This window comes from Galleria mellonella, unplaced genomic scaffold (assembly GCF_026898425.1).
Source record: "Galleria mellonella isolate WM207_F2 unplaced genomic scaffold, CSIRO_AGI_GalMel_v1 utg537, whole genome shotgun sequence".
Classification (NCBI taxonomy): domain Eukaryota; kingdom Metazoa; phylum Arthropoda; class Insecta; order Lepidoptera; family Pyralidae; genus Galleria; species Galleria mellonella.
In genome coordinates this window covers 1094441-1107719 of record NW_026442112.1, presented here as the reverse complement: position 1 = coordinate 1107719, position 13279 = coordinate 1094441, and the positions used below count along the sequence as shown (strand labels likewise).

The 13279-nt window shown below is 31.1% G+C and overlaps 1 protein-coding gene across 2 annotated transcripts in view; it reads right to left on the bottom strand.

The window, feature by feature from the left end:
- The window catches only part of LOC113512627 (neuroendocrine protein 7B2), a 28220-nt gene extending 17326 nt beyond the window's left edge, over positions 1-10894 (bottom strand). Inside the window, exon 1 of one of the 2 annotated variants that reach the window (XM_031914835.2) lies at positions 10771-10894. The gene's annotated coding sequence lies outside the window, so the exon portion shown is untranslated. Of the gene's footprint in view, positions 1-10622 lie in introns of both variants that reach the window. The other variant, XM_026896532.3, reaches the window with a different exon arrangement.
- Positions 10895-13279: the final 2385 nt, after the last annotated feature.

Here is a 13279-nt window from a genome sequence, read left to right as displayed (position 1 = left end):
ACTAGTGGTATCTATTTTTAGGTAGAATGAAAATGAATATAAAATGAATTACTAAACAAATATTACTGGCACTCTATTTGCAATTTATCATTAAGAAATTGAACAAAGTATGGGCGAGGCTCACCCTAGGCCATTCTAAATCCGGCACTGGTCATGCAATGCACGCGACTAAGTGCTAGATAACGCGGTGCCGCAGCTTCAACTGCAATAAACATAACAGACATAGCCTGGACTCCAATCGAGTTTATACTCGATGTCCATTCACTAATATTCATTCAAGCTTTCTACGGTCATAGATTATTTTGCAGATGTGTCAGTTGCCTACAATGACTCACTTTTTATTTAATGCAAAATTACTGTGATAGCTATATCTCGTGACTTTGTTAAGATTACATGCTAAGTTAGGATATGACTTACCCGTGTACCAATTTTCATTAAAAACCGTTTAGTAGTTTTTGTGTGAATGAATAACAAACATCCATCTATCTATGAATCCGTTCATCGTTACAAAGTTTCGCATTTATTATAATATATATATTTATTATATTATATTATGTGACAGCCCGTTTGTTTGTTTGTGACTTCTTAACGTCTTAACGGTTTAATCAATTATTATAAATATTGGAAGAAAATAAAAAAAAATATTATATAATAATTATGGTATGAAGAAGGACATAGGCAACTTTCTATTCCGGTTAGTGAACATATTCCGGTCATGTGAACGAAGTCGCGGGTAAAACAAGTGAGATAATAATTTAAGATTTTGTTCCAAAAAATAACATTAATTTTTTTCATAATAAATTATAAAATATTAAGAGTTAGGATATGCGAAACTTATGATCATAATGATTTCAGAATTAATGTAAATATTCCCTCGTTACACACTTTCGCATTTATGAAACTACAAGGATAAGAATAGAAACTAATAGGATTAGTTGTATAGTAATTTAACACTGGATGCTTGCAGGTTTGAGCCTTGTAGAATAAAAACATTTCTCTTACGCTTAACAGTAACTCTTAAGCGGTGCCAATCCTGTTTGTATTGGTCTAAATATTTTATGTGTTATATTACCGAAAAATGTGTTAAAATTTAGCTTAACACGTTATTTTAATATCAAATCAATGTAAAAACTAGGTATGTATTTACACAGAATAACGATTTTTTGATTAAATTGATTAGAAAGTAAATACAAAAATGCTTGAAAAAACTGAAACTAATGAAGGGTATCAATAATGAATATTATTATATACTATGTTTGATTTAGAGTTAGTATTTTTTTTATAATATATACCTGTCTACTTTTTATCTATGAACAGCGGAGGTGTGTAAGTGGCAGCGGTGTGAGGGGGCGGCAGGTGCGCGGGCGCCGGTCGTAGGCGATCTGTCGGCGCGTCCACCCGCGCTTTTTGTCATATCAAAATAAAAGCTGCCAGTAGTTTACTTAATTATAAAAATACTAATTTTTAAATGTGTGGAATGCAAAGAAACATATTAATATGTTTGTTGTACCGCAGAGGAACCGTTTTTTATGGATGAAAATGGTAGCCTCGCCTGCGGTATCGGAACACACGGGCGGCACAGCAGTGAAGAATGATAGATGAGGATGAAAGTAGGTTAATTAGCTCATAGTGACAAAGTCAATAATTTACTATTATAGTTTCCAGGGGTAATCGCATGGAGGTCGACCTGATAGGCTAGACTGTTAGCAATGGAGTTTATAGATCCTGTTACTAACAATGCCTTTACGCCCCTTAGAGGAGCCTTCGTGGTAACAGGGAAACCATCTTTCACATTTAGATTATTTAATAGCCGTGCCCGTGGTTTCATCTGTGTGTCTGGGACCCCGGATAAGAAGTAACTTATGTCTTTCTTCATTATTTATTTTCGAACCCGTGACCACTGAAAGGTAAAGCGGTATATTAAACCGCTACGCCAAGGTCGTAAATTTGATAACATTTTCTATTTCAGCTCCGTAAATAGAAAAGATTTGTGTAATAAAAGTGTAACTAAAATAAGACATTTGTCATATAAAGGCGTACATATAAGTCGAGGATAAAACGGTTTTATAACGGAATTACACTCTGTTTTCGCATACTCTGTACTTAATTACTTCAGTCAAGGGTATAAAGCAGCGTTTCTATAATTCAACGTCAAATAAATTACAATTTTACGTAAAATAAAACTCTTAATTGAATTATTCGCGTACCTATTCTTGTATCTATATAAATTTATCAATAATTTATGTCATTTTGTGTGATAATTGATGGAAAGTTATTCTTTACTCAGCCCCTTATATTTTAATTTAACCTATAAATCCAAATCTAGCCTGAATTTACGACCTGTTGAAATAAATGAAAGACTTTGTTATATACTCGTATAAATGATGTCATCAAAAATGACTTAAAATTGCCAGCTTTCAGAATGGCTTTAAGTACATTTTCGGGCTAATCTAGCTCTTTTTTATTCGCTTTAGCCCGAAATATCGGAAGTGAGTTGGCAACCGATTTGATATACTGGCAACGTTACTTTACCATATGTATATTGATATTCACGTATCAAAATGATTTTATGAAATCTCCTATAAGGAAAAATGAGTTCAATGGGCAATAAAAACACTTCATAAAAATCAAATAAACTCAACGCCGTTGTTTCATTGGTGCTTGTCATTTGTCAATATTGGTTCGTCGTATGAACTGTTATTGTATAAGCCCATTAATATCGATATATATGTTTGTCTGATTAGTTCTTCTAAATTTTTTGATACATGTATGAGTTCCAATAATAACTATATAAAAATTCATTCACACACATTCTATATAAATAGTTATAATATTACAAATGTGTACTACATGAATAAGATCGTGTTTCGTAGAAAAAAAACCGACTTTAATTCTGTTAAAACAAGTTATTTTTAATTTTAAACTAAACTACTCAATCGATTTTGATGGAATTTTTACGGGATCAATCTGTAACATCGTTTAAATAAAGATAAAATTATTTGTTCCGTATAAAACTGTAAATTTTAAGAAAGAACGAAAGAAACTTTATTTTGTACAAATATACCACAGCACCCATACCCAGGGTTACAAAATAACTAAATTTAAAAATAATAATAATACAGTATTCTTAAATATATGCCGTATCGTGTGCAAATCACTACAAGATCCTCCTAATTATTGATTAACAAAAACTCTTAGACTTACTTGGTGTAACGCACCCGTAAGTCTAAGTTGTAAAAACCGAAACTAAGGTTTCTAGCATAAAAAAACTAAAAACAATAATAATAATAAATAACAGCAGTTTAGCAAAAATGTGTGTGTCTGTACATGCGTTGCAATATTTGTCAAAACGATGTCCTAGTTCAGCATGTTGCTATAGTGTCAACAACGCTACAGCGCTGATTTTCAGCACGAGCCTTGAAAACCCGTGGGCTCCTAATAATAAGATTAAATTAAGACAGGTGACTTTCACTAATAAAGCGGTGTGCTTAAGGTGTATGTTTTCCGCAAATAAACATTTAAATATAAATGAGGTCGTACCGTAGTAAACTAAGTGGTGATGATTCGTTTATTATTTGTATGTATGTATGTATATATAATTTTATGTCGTCACTGTGGACGCAGTTGGCGCCACGTTACACAGCGCCCCCGCGATTACAAACTGGTTATTGATACAAAGTGATGCGTTGGGAAAACGATTGAATGAAATTATGTTGCTTAATTTGATGCGTTCATTTTAATCCGAGTGGTGACTCTATGTCAATGGGGTCCTATTGTGTTGAATGCAGATTACAATTTTTTGATAATTAATTAATTAATTTATTAAAGTACCCAACAAGACATTCACTACGATTACAGTTTTTATCTCAATTGAAATATAAATAGAAATGGTTTAGGTGTACTACTAGCTTAATTATTGGTTACCATGACATTTTTCGAAGAAAAATAATATTTTATAATTTATTTATTTCAGCCAAAATAACATGACGAAAGATGACGTCCATAAATATATAGGTATGCTATGATTATATATTTCGTATTAAAAGGATTGATCAATTATTTATTATACCTTTTTATTAAATTGTCCCAAAATGAGAGACTTAAATATATTGAATTTTGCAAATATGTCAACATTTGTACTTTTTGCCATAACACTTTACATACATAGTTAATACCAATTTTGTTGTTATATTCTAATCTCCTTATTCTTATTACATTCATCTACTTATGGATTGAGCTTAACCGTGTAATTATTTTGATTAATAAATGTAGTTGTTTAAGTATATTTTAATAAATTTAAATGTAAAATTAGATAATTAGAATTCCATAATTAATCATAGTTTAATTATATACCCAGTATTAAGAGAGTTCTTTCCAGAGAGTAATACCTACATATTTGTTTTGAAAAATAATAATGGGGGGAGGGGGAAGAAATTGTTATTAATGCGGACTACCAGTCCCATTGCTAGCAATATATCCCTGTTAGGTTGATCTCCATGATGCACGATGGTTTCCAGGGGAGGGCCTCCCCTGGAAACCATCGTGCTGAATTCGATGTGTATTCATAACGATGCGTAAACTGACCTGCCTTTTTATTTTCGTCTGTCATCCGTCACTGGTGTCCAGCCAACGTATGCCGTTAGCGCATGCGAGATTATCATTCCATTATCAACAATTAAAAAAAATCTAGGTTACGCAAAAATCTGTATTGCACCAATTATACCCATGCTTGTAAATTTTATAGGAATTCTTTTCAAAGTAATGAAAGTAGAAAATTCAATTTTTGAAATTAAAGCTATGAGTTAAATTTTTTTTGCTTTGTGCTATGGAGTGCAGAGGTCAACAAATTTTGTAGGTAAATGTGTTTTATAGAATTTGTGGAAATCCGTGAAATTTGGAATGATACGTAACACATTAATTAAGTCCGTTACTGCTGGAATATTATTAGTGAAATTTGGCATTGGAGTAAAAGCTTCAGGCTTATTCAGGCTTCCTTTATTCGTGTTTTCACTATTCACGGATTAAAAAATTGCGACCCAATTTCTATATTTGCAGCTAAAGATTTCTTTATTCCCGGATCTATTCGGTGCATATTCAAATTATAATATTACATTCAAGTACAACAACAATCAACAGAACTGATGTATTGAGTTGTTGATTTGTACGACCCAAACTTGGTTAATGTACTTGTACCTACCTATTAGTGGTTTTAACGACCTGCCAAACTAACTGCGGCAAACACAGCCTCATTAGTATGGCAAACGCGTGCCCAACTTTAGGTCCGGGACCGCACGAATCTATAATGTCATTTCTATTTTTACATGCATGTAACATCCTACAATACAACGTACGGTTGTATGTACAGTCAGCTTCATATATTTGAAGACAGTAATGATAAGGATGGCCCAATCTCTTAAGTAAGTGTCAAATAATAATAATAATAATAATAAAAATTAGTTTATTCATCTCCACAAATTACAATGTATAATAATATTACATTTTACTTTATACAAAATAAAAGTATCATAATTTGTGGGAGATCTGGAGCCTAAACTAAGTCGTAACTTGTATCTTAGACACCAGGTCCCCCCCCATAATAAAGTATTGACAATTCAAAGTAAAAGGTAGTTGCGTGGAGTAAAAATAAAAACAAATGAATCTATCGATAGAATTGTTACGGTTACCGCTCCACTTATCTAGGAAGCTGAGATGTTAAAAAGCTGTTATACCAGAGTTGTAAGATGTACTATTTCATACTACGAGTAGCATAGATTTTTGAATTAGGAAGACCAATAAAATAGATTATTTCTAGAAGGTGTATTAAGATAAAACCTACACCACCTTTGAGTTAAATCTTTAGGAATATAAGTGTCAAAGTTTCAAGCAATTTAACGTAGCAAAATGTGCGTGATGTCGGAACAAACGTACATATAAAAGAGACAAATAAATTTTCTTTAGTTACTTTGTCCTATGAAATACCATAGTCAAAAAATTTTGTTGGTAAATTTTTTGACATCCGTACGTCGATTATTGTTTTTTTTTTTTCGAAAATTATCTCTATGGGCAATGCAGCAATGCTATTATAATCAGTCACTACGACGTTTGGTACCTATACATGTACTATATGAGATGGAGAAGACTGTAGTCTATTTTTTATCCTGGTCAATAAACATGTCCCGGACACGCAGACGAAGTCAAGAACAAAAACCAGCGTATATATAAAATGTCTAATTATCCATCATTACCTTTTACTTGTTTTAAAATAAAAATAATAAATCCTCCTGTTTTGTTTAAAGTAAAAACTAATTGTTTCATGTAAATGACGAGATTTAATCCGAATAACATATTTTTAAACAATTTGATCATATTAAATTATAATGACACTTCATAATATTTTAATGACACTTTTATAATTTTGATAAAATTAAAAATCGAAGTTTTGCCTCCAACATTATTTTCTGTCAAGGCGCTTGATTTTTCGAAGCTGACTGTACGTGATAGAGTGAACATAGGGTATAAATTAGTTATTGATATCATTCCATATGTACCTACTTGCCGATTGCAATCGGATCTAACAGCGGTCGTGCTTCGTGTATCGATTGTGTTTATAATGCGAGTGATTCACAGCTAGATACTCGCTTAAATATAATGACAGAAATCGGAATAATTAGATTTTTTTTTTTACTATTAACGAATTTAAACATGTTTTTCAAAGGAACACAGGTCGTATAGTTTCGTTTCTTTTTAGGAAAATAAACAATTTCACTTTCTTAAAGGAATGTTAATTAATTTAATAAAATATTTGTAGTTTTTCGCGGCTTTGTACGTACGAATGTTACTTTGAATTAACACACAAAATTTTATTTTATATTTAATTTATAGTAGGAAATAAACTAATAATAAAATAATGAATAAATCTTTTTAAAAAATAGTATTTATTAATACAACAGCAGCTTTGAATAGTGCTTTTTTGTATACAGTCCTAGCTTTTACCCGCGACTTTGTCCACTTGACCGGAATGTTTACGGTCCGGGATAAAAAGTAGCCTATATCCTTCTCTATTCCATACAATACGTGTATATAAAATTACTTATTGATTGGTTAAGCCGTTAAGGCGATATAAGGTAATAAATAAATGGGTGGAAGAGATTGTTATTGATTGGGATTGATTGAGGTTAGTCCTCATTGCTATCAATATACTCTATCAGGTCGACCTCCACGCGGTTTCTCCTGGTAACTATCATGACTAATTTATCGTTGAATTCGTCACGATGGGCTAACTGACCTGCCTTTCATCCTTACCGATAGGTAAAGATGGCGGGGTACCAGTGACAGGTGATAACTTCTCACTGCTACCCCGCCAGTGTTTACCGATAGCGCAGGCGGGGTTACCATGCCATTTTTACTCATTAAAAAACAACAAATAAACAAACAAACATAAATAAGGAAGAATTTTATAAGTAGAAACCATACATCATTAAAAGGGACGCCAAAAATTTATTGAAAAAACAAACATTAAAACGACGAAAGTGCTTACCCTCTCATATTAACACGGTGGGTACTGTCAATATGAGAGAGTTATAAATTTTTGTCGTTTGCCAATTTATATTTATTTGAGAGAACTGCCCAATTTTATTGAGATAAACTTATATGGTATGGCAAAAGATTTCAGTTTCACTTAATACATTTGATATTCTTTGCGAACATAAACAGATATAATACTAATAGGCTTTGTTTTTATAACTGTTTCACATATACAGCCTTCAGGTGCCGAATGATCGATGCAGCGGACTGGGATATGCGCAGGTCTTAGTATTTAATGGAAAGGTACTAGGTTATAAATGGCGGACGTCAATAAAGCTCTGATGACGGCGCATATGGCGCGAGGTGCATCAGCTATGTTTTATTTTATATATGTATGTATGTTTTATTTTATTATTTTTTAATTAACAGAAACAAGTTAAAATATATTCGATTATATAATTTAATCAATTTTTCTTTTTTAAATTAAAAATGTGTTACATATTACTAACAATAAAATAGAAAATGAATTGAATTCTGAAATAAGAATGTATGTTTTCGCTGTTTAATTCAATAAATTAATAATTATTTTTATAACTTTTTTCTAAAACAAAATCAAATATCTTGACGTCTTCTTCTTCTTCGCGTGAATTTTCGGAAAATCCTTTCTTTGTGTATAGGTTTACAATGAAGGATTTTCTGACATTCTCACGTATATAGTTTATAAAAGAATTGTTTATTCGAACTAAAAGTTTATCCCAGCGGATTTGAGTGACTTCAAACTGGAGACAGATACTTGTAACATATGGAGATTATATTTGAAAATAAAGTTATTTTTTCTCTAATTAGATATAAACATTTTTGCAGTTAATATAATGTGTACAGTAAACACCTGTAGGCCATACTACAGCAAAATAACTAGTTATAAACTAATTATTTAGTGTCTCTCTACAAACGCTTCACCAAAACAGTTCTCATTTTTATTTTTGCCTGAGTGATAATATGTTATCGTATATAATCTATAAGTATGTATGTATATTTTTATGATATATATTTGTATATTTATGTAACATTTGTTTAATGTATTCATGTATGTATATTTATATAATCATGATGTGCAGTAGTTCTCCATTGTATGTATTGTGATTTGTACGTACGTGTAAATATTTATTAGCAACAATTTTAATTTTTTTTTATCACATAATTAAATTTCTGTTTTGCTACAGGTTGTCTGGGAGCGAATGCTATATAGTATTAAGTCCGCCTTTTGAACCAGACATTTTTTTGTAATGTGGTCAATAAATTAATAAATAATCTTAATAATACTATATTATAAGCGTGATATTGAGTTTGTTTGTTACCTCCTGGCGTCTTAACTCCTTACCCATTCACTATGTAATTTGGAATACACGTAGATTGGATAGTGGATGGAGAAGGAGATAGCTTACTTTATATTCCGGTCATATTCCACTCGCGCGGACGAAGTTGCAGGTAAAAGTTAGTTATATAATAATCCATTTTCGGGATTTATTAGTGTGTATATTGATAATGAAAAACGGTGCGCTTTGATTTGTAAAAAAAAAACGTCAACAAATGGCTGACCGTTTTATTTTTATCATGTTTTGATATCCAACGGTACATCAAGATGTAGGTACGCAGGTTAAATAATAATAATTTATCAGTGAAACTGAATGTTTTTATAACAGATTTCCCGTGGATGTTGTAAAAGGCGAATTTAATAGTCGAGGAATGGACAACAGCGTCCCTCTTAAAACATCATCAAAGCCTAACTGCGATTGCCAACAACAACCAACTAGCCTGCCGTGGCAACTACTAGCATATCCACCCCCTCCCATATGGGGGAGACCTATGTTCTTCAGTAGACGGTTTACGGTTGCTATGATATGATGAATATTAATTTATAATAAGTAACATATGTTTTCATTTCAAAAAATATGTTTTCATTTTTCGAAATATTATAATATTAAATTTTTCTAGTAGGACGCTCTTTTAAAATTATATTAATTACTTAAATTCCATCCGAGCTGCGAGTGGCCATTATTGATTGGAGGGCGTAACATTCAATAAAGTTTTTCCCATTTGATATATAGACGTCAACATAAACAGTGCCTAGTTATTACTGCATAGCTTGATTTTTATTAATGTAAAAGGGTAATAAAATTATATTTTTTTATATACACAATGTTCAAAACAAAAATATTAGGTTTAAATTTAAAGTGATAGCATCTTAAGGACGCCACAATCAGGACGCTTGTCTCTTACCAACCTGTTGCGCATGTTTTGCCGACATAATGGATGTCGGTGAAGAGCGAACTGTCGGCGACTGACATTAAAATTACTTGTGTTATTAAAATTAAATGATATTAATTAAAAATCTAATTCAAATAAATAATTAAGTAATAATTGGTTATTAATTTAAATTATTTAACATTGATTAATAATAAAGTCTAATATGTTATATATTTTTAAAATTTAAAATTTATTGTTTGTTTTTGGCCCGAGCGTAGGCGCGGCCATTATCGACTAGTAGATAATTTTAGATACTACTTTTATGAGTATTTATATTTGTTTAAACAGACACAATATATTTTGTATCTATTTCTAAAACTCGTCACTGCGAATCAACGAGTATATGATTGCATTATCTAATAGTGAAAATGAATGCTATTCATTATTAGGATATGAACACTTACAGAAAGATTTTTATGTATAAGATATTGTAATTATACAATATTACATAATATTTTGTAAAATAATCTGGTATTTTAGCAAAACGCTTAACGTTTTGTACAAAAGAAATTTAATTTCAGTATAAATAGTATGTAAATTTTACATCTATATGTTAGTTATGTTATTTTGAACACGTGGCAATGTAAGTAAGCATATGTGTAAAAATATTACAATGAATTTTCGGCTCAAGTACTTATTTATTTAATAATGATTAGGAATTCAAATATTTATTTGAATCCAATTAGAAAAAATAAAATTTAATAATGTACACATTAAATACAAATAAATATTGATTTAAAAATAACAAAAATTAGAAATAGACACCTATTTATATGAAAATATTGACTTACGTGTAATCGAACCAAGCTTGCGATTATAATAATCAGGGCCACCGCTAGGTACATGCACTTGTTTTTTAGTAACTTTATTAGCCAATTTATATAATTTATATGCAGGTAAACCGACTGTTGACACGAGTAAATTTTGTGATATACTCACCAATTTCTTATCAGCGGGGCAAATGAGCCCCGGCGAGAGAATGGCAGGATCGATGGGGTCGCGCATGCGCCCTGCCCTACTACGCAGCTACATGTTTTCCGTTGAACTTCGGCATTTTATTTCACTTACCCACTCGTATTGTGATGGAATGGCGGCCGTTGTCTAAAAGGATTACTTAAGTGATTCGTAAATAGATTCTGAAAAGTTTAATACGTACTAATTCTGACGAATCATTGGTAGCTACATAGAATTAAATTTTATATGTTTTAATTGGATGTAGTTGCCAGTGATCTAATTTTATAATTTAAATACACAAAAAAACTGAGTTAATGTTTTTACGATTGCTTTGTACTGACATGTTTTAGCCTATAGGCTAGAAGTTTCAGATCATTAATAATCCTTTAAATGCCTTTAAAAAAGGAAAATAAAAAAAAACAATCTCGTAATTTCGTCTCATAAAAGCACAAAAAGGAAATTGAAAATTTATTTGAAATAATAATATAAAGAGAAAAGATTACATTTTTTGTATGTTTATTTTTAATGAAGAAATTTAAAAACTTATTAAACTATTTTATAAATGCTCTCAACTATAGAAAGCTGCGTTATCAATAAGTAATATAAGTTATATTTCATAAAAAAAAAACTCCGTACTAAGCCAGGGCGGGCTGCTATTGTTTAGATATAGCCTGTAAATAGCAACCTCAATCAGGACAAAATTAATACACAATCAATACGGCACTAAACCCTGTTCTTTACAAAAATAATTGGGTGAATTCGATTCCGAATTGGGGAAGAAATTGCGAAACACACACAAAACAGGCCAATTTAGACTTTGACGTTGTTTAAAAAAGAGTCAAATTCGCAACAAGTTTCTTGCAACAATATTACATATTGGCAATTTACATCGCCGGGCCCAATTTGGGAATTCACATAGAAAACTGTTAATTGGGTTACAGTACAATATTTATGTTTAGATTCTTTAAAATAACAGTTTTTGACTGTTTGTTGTTGTATAAAAAGTATATATTAATTTTTTTATGTATTTAGTATGAATTATGTGCAATAAAGATTTTACAATACAATAATTTACAAAATGATATTTTCTTTTGTAATTATAATACATAAATGATTTTGATGCCTTAGCAAAGGTAAAATTTTTATCTATGGTCATGATAGAAATGTAGGCAAGATAAAAGGAATGCCTTCGCTCAATAGTGGAACATTTAAAAAAAACCGCCTACCTATTATTTTATTTTAGTACTAGCGGCCCGTCCCGGCACACGCGCTGGAAGCTTAAAAATGGAGTAATTTCTCCCGTTTTCCCAACATTTCCCTTCAGTGCTCTGCTCCTATTAATCGTAGCGTGATGTTAAGTATATTATAACCTGCCTAAGAGTATGAAGAATAATTGTACTAAGTTTCGTTAAAATCCGTCGAATAGTTTTTGTTTCTATAACGAACATACAGACAGACAGACATAAATTTTACTAATTGCATTTTTAGCATCAGTATCGATTACTAATCACCCCTGATAGTTATTTTGGGAATATATTTCATGTCACAGAATTGATCTCTCTAAAGATTTATTATAAGTATAGATTAGCTGAATTATACATACATACATTATAAAACGAAATCATTGTATGTCCTTTGCTTTTAAAAAATAATAAAATAGCATGCCATTTGAACTGTATATTTTAATTTCGAAATCTGTAATTTGAAGTGGTGTCAAAAATATATATATCAAAAAGAATATGAAAAAGAATAATATAAAAATACAAATATGTATATATAAAAGGTCGGCTGTGTAAACTGCTAGCAACATCCTCACAAATATTATAAACTAGCTATATCCCACTGCTCCACCCACGTGAATCAGTACATAATGTATCCTATGTACTAAGTTAGGATATAACCCACCAGTGTACCAAATTTTAATTAAATTAGTTCAGTAGTATTTGCGTGAAAGAGTAACAAACATCCATCCATCCATTCGTCCGTTCATCGTTGCAAACTTTCACATTTATTATATTAATATATTATACATTCATAATACAATTAGGATATACAAAACGCGGGAGTATCTACACTTTATCATCATAATGGTTTCAGAATTGATGGGAATATTCCCTCAAAAGTTGGTTGAAATACAACGCGACGAAGTCACAGCAAAGTGTCTGTGATGAGCGCACAATGTAATTTCCCCGTATTTGTTACAATGATAATGTAACCGAGGATTTATTAGACGTTACACAAGACGCCGTCTTATTTGAGTAATAAATCCCGGTTCGTTTCATAATTTTGCATGAGTTTGAAACTTTCCCGCTTAAATTACATTTTGAGAATATTCGCGAAGTACAGAGTCAAGTGGTTACGGAACCATTAAATTTAAGGCATCACTTGCGTCTGTCTGCTATGGGGTTTTCTTTGCAATTTTACTTTTATGGAAACGCCATAGGAATCGTTACTAGTTTTTATTATGATTATAAATGTAGAAGTGAGTTTGTTT